Source organism: Macrotis lagotis, chromosome 6 (genome assembly GCF_037893015.1).
Source record: "Macrotis lagotis isolate mMagLag1 chromosome 6, bilby.v1.9.chrom.fasta, whole genome shotgun sequence".
NCBI classification, from domain to species: domain Eukaryota; kingdom Metazoa; phylum Chordata; class Mammalia; order Peramelemorphia; family Peramelidae; genus Macrotis; species Macrotis lagotis.
The window spans coordinates 94,993,636-95,004,356 of record NC_133663.1 but is presented as its reverse complement, the minus strand read 5'-3'; the positions used below and the strand labels follow the sequence as shown (position 1 = coordinate 95,004,356).

At 35.9% G+C, this 10,721-nt stretch overlaps 1 protein-coding gene across 1 annotated transcript in view; it reads left to right on the top strand.

Moving 5' to 3' along the window:
• The first annotated feature begins 4,258 nt into the window (after nucleotides 1-4,258).
• AKAP11 (A-kinase anchoring protein 11) overlaps nucleotides 4,259-10,721 on the top strand; it is a 92,869-nt gene continuing 86,406 nt past the window's right edge. Inside the window, exon 1 of the mRNA XM_074191731.1 lies at nucleotides 4,259-4,521. The gene's annotated coding sequence lies outside the window, so the exon portion shown is untranslated. The remainder of the gene's footprint in view (nucleotides 4,522-10,721) is intronic.

Below are 10,721 nucleotides of genomic sequence, written 5' to 3'. Positions count from 1 at the left end.
CACTGTAGTGGTTGACTACAGGAGGTCTAATATAATCTATGACTCCAGGTGGTCCTAAATCCAGTCAGGTGATTTGTTTATTTGGATTAAAGATTCATGGGATCAGGGAAAGAGACCAGGAAAACCATTACTCCACTTGAAATTATAACAACATAGAATATGGGATTTGGAAGGGACTTTGGAAATCATTTAGTATGATTCATTCTTTTTGACGAATGAAGAAATTGAAGCTTAAGGGGATGAGATGACTTACCCAAAGTCTACAGGAAGTTAATGGAAGTGTTAAAACTAGAAGTCAGACCTTTTTGACTCCCAGTTCCAAGTTCCATCATACCTTGAGATGTTCCAGAACTAATGGAAGTTTTTCACTAATGATAGCCCACCAAACCACAGACTCAAGCTTGTTGTGGGTTCCAAGGAAAAGAATCATACAATTAGAGCTAAAAGATACTTCAGAGGTCATCTAATCCTACTCTTACATTTTACAAGTGTGCAAACAGAAATATTGGAGAAATTACTGCTTGCCAAAGGGTACTTGGGTAGTGATCGAACATGTATGCAAGTATAGATTCTCTAAATATATATGTATGTGTGTGTGTGTCTATACATATATATATATATATATATATATATATATATATATATATATATATATATATATATAATGTTCTTTCTACTATACCATGCTTCCTCTAGTCTTTAGACTCATTGCTAGGTGAGGTAGAGTTATGGCTATAGCTTATCTAAAAGCATGCAGAATTGCCTAGTTGTGTGAAACAATCTATCAAGAGCTAACTCCTTGTGCTTTCCCTTGTGATATTTTATTATCCTTGTGCAAAGTGAACCTCCCCTAGACTCTAGGTTTTATTGCCCCAAGCCTTAGTTCAAGACTTCCTTTTTAACCCTTTATCCCAATAGAGTTCTCTTCTTGACTTGCCTGGCAGTCCCTATTTTCATTATCTTTCTCTGACTCTATTATATACTAGAAATCTTCAATTTAACCTTAATGTCTCTTTTCTCTGTTTATGAAATCAAATGAATGATGGCATGACTTGTACATTATGTTTATTATAGTGAGGGGAATATCATACAAAGACATCCTCACTGCCTTTTCCAGAATTATTTCACCCATTATTAAATAGGAAACAGGATTTTTGGTGGTGATCTGGATGTTGTGGGAATTCTTGACCTTATGGATATGGTTCTCTTTCTATCAACGAACCAGTATGGTGCTCCAGCAACACTGGGCAAAAGCACCTATGTGATTTTCTGGCAACAAATTGGAGACAACACAGTTTATCTAAGCCTGTCTCATGATAGTCTGTTTATCAGAATGGCCTTTTCCTATCAGACCTGCAACCATACTCCCCTTCCCTCTCCTCCCCCACTCCAACCCAAAGACTTAAGTTTCCTAGAAACTGCCTGGTAGGTTAGGGGATCCACACTGCTGGATCAGTTGTTTATGAACAGAACTACAATGGTATCTGATCATTTGCAAAATTTCAATTTTTCTGGAATCAGATAGGCATAACCTTTTAATTCTAATTATTTTTTGCTGATCCCAAGGAGTCTATGTGAAATCTAAACCTCACTGAGCTGGTACTTACAAGAGATTTTATTAATTCATGAGGACTGTAACAGGTACTTAGTGTATAGAGAGACTAATGCTTTGTCTTTTGTACTCCCTCTGGTTCTTTGTTTTAGTTGCGTTGTGATATTTTTCTCTAATATCTTTTTGCTTATTGAAAAATTGCTTTGGGTGGTTTAATTTTATATTTATGTCCACTAATTTTCTCTTCAGCCCTCTTTTAATAAATATATTTGGCTGTTTAATTGCTGAGTATATTTAGTTCTATATACTTATTTTGTTGAGAAATTTGGCTTTTGTCCTTTTAAGGTCCCTGAAAGTCCTATTCCCAGTGTACTGAAAGGGACCAAAAAGAACATTTGCATCAGGAACACTCATAAAATCAACTTGATATGAAACATAGTTCTTTAACAAAAACTTTGGTGGAGAAACACATTCAGTTACGAGTACCTGAGAGAAAAGTTCTCTGAATCCTCTGTCTCACAGAGGACTGGTCCAGAAGAAAAGTATTGATTGAATAAAAGACTGAATAAATTTTAAATTGTGAAAAAAAAGACTGCAATGCATTTTGGTTCAGAAATTCATTTACATATTGCTGTTTTCAGAGTTTTGAAGTATATAGCTGAAGTTAAAAATCAAATGACTGGGGAATGTGGGATGATTATATAATGGTTTTTGAAGTCAGATTGAAATAAAATGGATTTTTTTCTGTTTTAACATCATAAATTAGAGTTGGGTAACTGTTTATAAGGCCTTAATCTGAGGCATCAGATCCCAGAAAGGCCAAATGAAGCTAAAAAGTAGGAAATACTAAATACAAAATTAGTCAAAAGAATACAGAAACAGAAGATGCAAAAGGCAAGGAGAGAACCTGGTAACAGAAGAGAATATAACAGTTGATCTAAGCTGAACCGATGGTTTTTCAACTGTTCTCCTGAGAGCTGTTCTATTTGGAAGAGAGACATCTCTTTGCTGAGAGCTGATTGACTGGAGAAGGTATGAGTTGACTAAGAGAGCTGCCTGAAGCCCAAAAGCCTCTGCAGTTGCTGGAAGCTCATTGTAAGAGAGCTGAATCCTACTGTTTTATGAAGAGTTGTAGAGGATTATTGCTCCTTACTGTCATCTATGGCTTTCGAAAGGGGAAACCTTCCATGTGTATCTGTGATGCCTGTATAGTTTAAGAGAAAGGGAAGGAAAAAGAAGAAAAGTCATATTTTGAAACTATTTGACTGGGCTCTATGCTGATATATTTTTGCTGAAATAATATTTTCTCAAGGGAGGCTATGTGCTTAAAGAGTTTTATGTTATTTCAGTATCCAAGATTAGCAACTTTGCCTAGTAGGGAAACATTGTGGAGCAGAAGAGAGACAGAACAGAGAAGTTTTCACTATTAAGTGATACATCGTACAGACTATTCACAAAAGAAACCAAGGACACTAAGGGCCATCATCCAAAGACTTAGATTTCCCAGATGCATACATTTTCCTACTTATGTATTTCTCTGCTAAGTTTCTGTAAGTATGTGCCTACTTTCTTCCATGGACACTCTGTGCATTGGTGAGAGAGTGTGACCCAAATTTATTGCTGAATTGTTATATTTTGTTTATTCTTGCTTTTGCTTTCTGCTGAGTAAATATTATGTTTGTTTTTGCTTTTGCCTTTATCATTTAGTAAATATTTTACATTTGAGTCATCAGTGGTGTCAATGTGACTGATTTTGGGGTTAAGTGGGAAGCATACCAGTGAGAATTCAAGAGCTAAATGGTGAGTAGTAAAAATGAATCTCTCTCTTCTGAGAGTTATTCCTAGTCCTATGAGACTGAGTAGTAACTGAGTGGTAGTGGTAGTGGCTATGGTCAGTGCTCCAGCAGATATTCTCCCCATCTCCTAGTGTTAGGAGAGGTTTGAAATGAGAGAGAGAGAGAGAGAGAGAGAGAGAGAGAGAGAGAGAGCGAGAGAGAGCATCAGTGCTATACTGACTTTCTTTAACTGGATATACTAAGAATAGAAAGAAAGAGAAGATGAAAAAAATATGTTTTACATAGATTGAAAGTTCATGTATTTGTTCCAAATTTCTTAAAAAAACTCCATATCACTTTTCAAACATGCTGATTATACAATGGTGATGAAGAAAGATTTCCCAAGGCAAGTATACAGAAGTAAAAATCTAATCACAGTTTTAGTGGTAGAAAAGTCCTAAAGGATAAGACAAAGAGAAAGGAACAAGGTAGGAATACAATGAGGAACAAGAGGAACACTATTTGATCTTTTTTTTTTTAGGTTTTTGCAAGGCAAATGGAGTTAAGTGGCTTGCCCAAGGCCACACAGCTAGGTAATTAAGTGTCTGAGATCAGATTTGAACTCAGGTACTCCTTACTCCAGGGCCGGTGCTTTATCCACTGCGCCACCTAGCCGCCCCTGATTTTTTTAAAGTAATAAAAGCAGAGCAACAGTTTGAAATAGATAGTTAAGATTCTTTTATCTCTAACATAAGTCGTAGCAAAATAAAAAGTCTTGAAAGTATAGGGATACTATTTATTATCATACATGTGATGTTTCTCTTACTGAACTGCTACCTGTCAATGTCTTACATTGCTGTTTGACTTTTTCCATTTGTCTTGACATTCCAACTAGATTGCATAACTATCTTTTTTTTTATATTTCCTACAGGCCCAAGACAGTATCTTCCTTATCCTTAATAGGCTCTTAATAGATGTGTCAGAGATGCATTCTTGACAACAGGGAAACACATTTAGCAGATGGCAAACTTGGCTAAAGCCATGCCCATCCTGTAAATATTATCAGCAAGGCAGACTGTGAAATGTAATGGTGATACGTGTCAGGGACTTGGAGCACTGCAAGGTTGAGAAGGGCAGACCAGTGCTGGGAAAATTCCCTTCCTGATCACTGCCTGGAGGTGGCTGTAGAGAAAGGTGAGTTGACTGCAATTCTATTGGGCATATATACAACATAAGAAGGTAGACCTAGGGCTGGAGCATATGGCTTGGAAGTTCATGAAAGCCAGTTCGAGTGTGGTAAGCAGGAGAATGTGAAAGAAAAGGCAATGGCTTTGGGAGCCTCAGTATTATGTTTTGGGATTTGCTGTGAGGACAGAGGAAGTATCTTAGAATCAGTGTGGACCTGAAGAAAACTAGAGATTGAGCAATTTTTTTTAAAGGTGAACTATTTAAGGAAATTAAGAAGAATTTATGGAGGAGAGATCTCTCAGTATAGAGGACCTAATGTGGGGTGCAGATTCAATTCAACAAACATTTTAGAGGCTTTATTTTGTTTAAAGCACTGGAAGATACACAGGGAAAATGAAAAACAATCTCTGCTCTCAGCTGGCTAATACTGTACTGTAGACATATCCCATCGATAAGTATAAATATAAGATAGTTTGAGGAAGGAGAAGACATAACAATAAGAGGCATTAGGACAGTATTCCTGTAATTGGTAGCATGTGAGTTTAACCTTGGACTATATTCCTCCCTTACCTTTTTCCTCTAAAAAAATGAACGAACTTCTGTGAGGTGAAGGCAATAAAAGAGTCCATTCTAGTAGGATTAAACAGCTTGGGCAAAGGATGAAACAACAAATGGAATATTAAATTGAGGGAATGCAAAATTGAGGAATCTGTATTTTATCTAAGAGCCAGAATTCTTAACCTGGGATCCAAGAATGTGGTTGCTTCCCCCCTCCCCAGTTATTTCAATATAATTAGATTCCTTTGTAATCCTATATATTTTATTTTGTTAATTTTAAAAAAATATTCTGATAGGTTTCCATAGGTTTCACTAGCCTGTCAAAGAGGTCCATGCTGCGAAAAGTTAAAAATCTCTGTCCTAAAAGCAATAGAGAAATGTTAAAAGTTCTTTAGCAGAGAAGTGACATGGTCAGTACAGTTCCTCCACTGCTCAATTTCCCACAAGTTGTTTATTAGAAGGATGTAGTGCTTTTTCTCTGTAAAACATTATTCTGCACCATATCACCTAAAGCCAGGTAGATGGGGCTTTCTATTCTCCCAAAGATTTCTTTTTTTAATTAAAAAAATTAGAGTTTATTTTTTTCTTTTAAAATTTTGAGGACAACTACTCATCTACCACCCCCTGAGAAGCAAACAATATATCAATCATACATTCAAAAAATAAAATATTTTAAAAATCAAGGAAGTTATAGCTACCTTGGACTCATGCATCAGGTACCATTATTTGCTGGGATAGTATACGTTCCCATGGTTCAGACTCTTAAGTCTGTAGGAATCACTTCTGGCACCTGAACCTAAGAAGGATAATCAACACAGAAAAGAAACAAATGTGCCCAAGTCCATTTCTCAGAGCCCTTCTCCTCTCTCTAGCTCATTTCATGATACTTTCTGTGAATAAAATGAGAAAAAGACACAGATAGTAAGAGAGTGGCAAAAAAAGAAAGTCAATGACTCAGTTTGACCAGTTAAAGACATGGCAGCCAATAAAAGAAGGCTATCCCTGCCTGTGTGGTAGGGAATATTGCAGGTTCCATGTTAGACAAATTGAGTATGTTCTAAGAGAGTGTCTCTCTATATTAGGAAAACTGGGCAAATTGCTCCACTGAAAGGAATTTTACATCTAGTGTCTTGTTAACATTTTGAAGATACTTCTAGAATTCTGGTTTTCATTACCTACACCCATGGTTTACAAAATAATGTTTTGGCAGTTATGTGAGGGAGGGATTGATGAAAGGAGAGATTGGATGTAGGCTGACCAATCATAAAACTATTGTAACATTATTTCAGTAGTTTGGGTGTGAGATGATGGTAGCTGGGATGAGATGAATTTGAAAGGCATAATAGAGCAAAGTAACAGTATTTGATAACTGATTGGATGTGAAAGATGAAGTAAAATGAAGTGTGAATATTTCTAAATGGAACAGAAATCTCTGAGAATCTTCCTGACTGTTTATATTTTGGAGACTAATCTGGACCCAAACTGGTTCTCCCAGGTGTAGACCTGAATCTTCAGGATGTTTCAAAGGACTTAGAAGCTAATCAGAACCTAGAAGACAGGCAACTCAATATATGCTAAATTGTAGGTGCTTCTCAGACTCTTTTTTTTTAACCAAATCATTTTAAGCATTCATTTAGCTAGACAGGAATAAAACATTCCTCTGGCTCAACAGTCAACAAAAAATAGTTTCCCATAACATTATTTCTTGGAGTTCTTCCATATTAGGATTTTTTTCTGGTAAAATATGATGAGAGTTAATAAATATTGAGAAAGCTCTTATGTGCAGGGCAATTTGCTCACTTGTTTGAAAGGTCTATAATGTAATACACAAGAGCAAGAGAACTGGAGCAATTTCAGAACAATTTGTTCTAGGCTTTTGATTATCATTTCATCATCATGAAATTATTGCACAGGGCTTCCTGAAAAGTTGACAACTGAAGATTTGTTAGTTCAGTTGTATGTTCCTGATAACATATATAAGATTTTATATAGTGTATTGTCTCTGAAATGCTTTTTTTCATCATTTTCAATTTCTCTTCAATTAGCAATGGCTCTTAATATTTATATTTTCCTTTCTTCCTGCATCTGTTAGATAATTTGTGAGTTTTAAAAGACTTAGATTCTTTATCAGAGTAGACCAGAATCTTGGAAGAACTCAAAAGAACCACTATAATTACAGAGGGGAAGTGTAGTACTTGGGGTCAGCAAGTATGATCTTTCTTGATTCCATATTTGGTCACACAATTGGAAGCAGATTTAGGAGGGACTAAGAATTCTACTACCCTTAGAAGCAATTCCTGAGAGGGAGTGATGATTGTTTTAGTACCAGAAGCAGTGCAGACCTACATCTACCTTGGACTAAAAGTATAGCTTTAGCTATCAAAGTTTTGGTTTTAACCATCCAGTCCAGAATGGAATAGGTCAAATGCCCCATCAGCTGTTTTGGCTATCAGTTTTTAACTAGATGTTAAATTTAGGATCATTCAGCAAACTTGTTTGTTTTCATGCTTTTGTGATATTCTCTCCCCCTGCCCCACCTCCCCCATGCATTTCCTAGTTCACATTCTTTGGAAAAATTCTAGCCTTATCTCAGTTAAACTAGGAAGCAAAGGGATTTTTCCCACAACTTCAAAAAAAAAGGGTCCAGTGTAACTGGAAGATGGTTGTGATTATTGACAATGACCCAAACCTTCTCTAGATACCAAAGACTCAGTAAAATTTATGCAGATGAAGATTACCAATGATATACAAAAGGAATTGAGAGCTATTATATATATCAAATTTTTTCCATCTAGTATTTCTCCTTGTAGCTTGTATTACCATTGATTACCATGTAATGATTGGTATTCCCTTTTGGCATGAAGGGACTGGCTATGCTTTTTAACTTTTCACTTTCTAGTGAACCCTGGGAACTAATATACCTGGATGCTATATTCTCTCCTAACCTTCTAAGAGAAGCTACCAACTCCTCATTATAGGCCTTCTAACTCATTCCATTTACAAAACAACAAACCTTGTATTTGAGTCTTTAGAAAATCAAATGACTTCTTAGCTTATCTCTCACATTATGGATCAAAATCATCTCTATTCCTCAATATAATGACTGAGGTGGGTTTCTAAGGAGTGACAAATTCAAGGTTTGTTATTTCCAATTGTTGAACACTGGAACTCCTCTCTCATTGACCTATCATTCATTAAGTTTTTCTTTCTCTCCTTAGCAGTATTAAAGCTCTTCACCCATCATCATTTATTGCAATTGCTCTATTCCTATCAGGTATATACTACTGTGATACTTTAGTTCTGTCAGGAATCATGGTTTTTATGTACTAGTTAATCATGAACCCAGATCTCCCATCTGGCCAAGTCCTCTTCATGACCCTGAGTGGATACTTGCTTTCCTCAATAAATTTCCAAATGATATAAAACTAGTAGGTTTTATCATAAGATGAGGATCAGAAAACCCAAAGATAGTGACATTATTTTTAATTAATGTTTATTAATAGTATAATAAGATGAAATTTAATGGAGATAAATGTAAAGCTTTATACTTGACTTTAAGAAAAATCAGTTTAACAAATATAAGAAATGGGTTAGCAGTTTTTGGACAGCAGTTCATCTCAATATGACTTTAGATATGAGTTAATCTGCCTTGAGAACTACAGAATCTAGGATTAGGGAGTTTACAATCCTGTTCTGCTGTTTTCTGATCTGCTGCCATAGTGTGATTATACAGTCAACAACAATAAATAATAAAGCCTGCTTTGAGAGCCACAGTCTTGGATTAGGGAGGTAACAATCTTGTTCTACTGTTTTCTGACCTGCTGCAATATATATATGTATATATATATATATATATATATATATATATATATATATACATATTACCTTTAATTCTAGAAATCATAGATTAGGAAATCATTGATAACTTTGGAGAATGTCCATAGGATGTCAAAATCATGCCATATGAGGACTAATTGAAGGAGAAGAGTATATTTAGCTAGGAAAAGAAAAGACTTAGGAGGTAATTGTCTCATAGTATTTGAAGGATTATCATATGGCAGAAGGATTAGACTTGTTCCTGGCCCTCAGAGCATACAAACCAAGAGTACTCTATGGAGGTTGCAAAAGAACAAAGTGAGACTCAATATAAGTGGAAACTTCATAATAATTTGAACCTTCTAACCAAAGAATGGGTGGACTTGACGGTGAGATAGATCTCCGTCCTTGGAGGTCCTCAAGCAAAGGCTGGATGATCACTTGTTTGTAATTTTGAAGAGTAGATTTTTAGTTAGGTACCCAGTAGTTTCTAAGGTCCCTTACAGTATTGAGATCCTGGGATTCCATTATCACAACAATCAGAGTGAAATCACTAATAAAACATAGGGCTTAAGTTTTAGTAATTCTAAGACCACTGAATCAAATTGCTGCATTTCCCCTGCAAAGGACATTTTATTAAATTATTATGAATATTATAAAATAATGACTTAGTTGCTCATACTACAGAAGTTATTAAAATAACTTTATTATCTTTGTGTTTTACTTCCCCCCAAAGTATATTTCTAATCTATGTTTTTGGTCTAAGTCTATGATTTCATTATTTTTGTCTTTACTAATGATGAGAACTTCCTCCATGAATATAGATCACCAAATGTTCTGCAACTTAGAAAGTGTTTGAAACACTGAGAATTTAACTTATTTGCCCAGGATCACACAACCAATGTTTGTCAGAAGCAGAATTCAAACCTAAGACTAACTTTCTCTCCACTATACCGTGCTATGTTTCTGGGCGTCTCATATTCACTTTTTCCCATTCCATTTACTTTAAAATTCTAAAACTGTGCCATGACCAGTTTCTTATACAGACCATAAAATTTTTTCTCAGCTCTCTTCCCCTTTGAGGATTATCTATTTGCCCCCAATAAAAGCCTGACTAGGAACATATGAATCATTCCTTGATTTACTAACTACGTAAGTCCAGAACATCTGATGAGAAAGGTGATAGGCCATTGAACAGGTGGCAGCTTCCGTTTCCACAGTCCTGAGAGGGACAAGTTTTCCTAGAAAAGAATTCCTGGTATCTACACTAATCTTTTTCAAAGATCCTCAGCTGCCGTATTCAATTTCATTTGGCATCTTCCATTGGCTCTGTGTGGCTCTTTTCCTTTTACTTCCTCTCACTGCTTCCTTCACACTGTGGTGTGTCTACCTCCTATTCAGACTGGTAAGGAATCCCCTGAACAAGGTTCAACCTTTAAACCAAGCAGAACAGGATTTGGACCTATATAGTATGATATCAAAGACTTAGGGCAGGTCTCCCCACATAGACAGACATGTGGTTGGAAAGATAGATAATAGATAGTAGATTGATAGCTAACATATGAAAATAATGTAGCCCATGATTTATTTCTTGGCTTTGGTTTAGGAAAGAAGATAAAGATTTACTAAAAGAGGTTATAACACATTAAGAGAGTGATACAAAAGTTAAGAAGAGTTTAAAGAGAAGACCATGCTGATTGAACTGTTTAGGCCAGCTGAACAGGGCTTCAACAGGAGACTGGAGGTCAAAAAGAGCAAGCCCCCTTCTGAATCTCCTCAAATTCTCCCCCAGAGTCCATGGGAGGAGGTGGTGACCTGGGAGTGACCCAAGT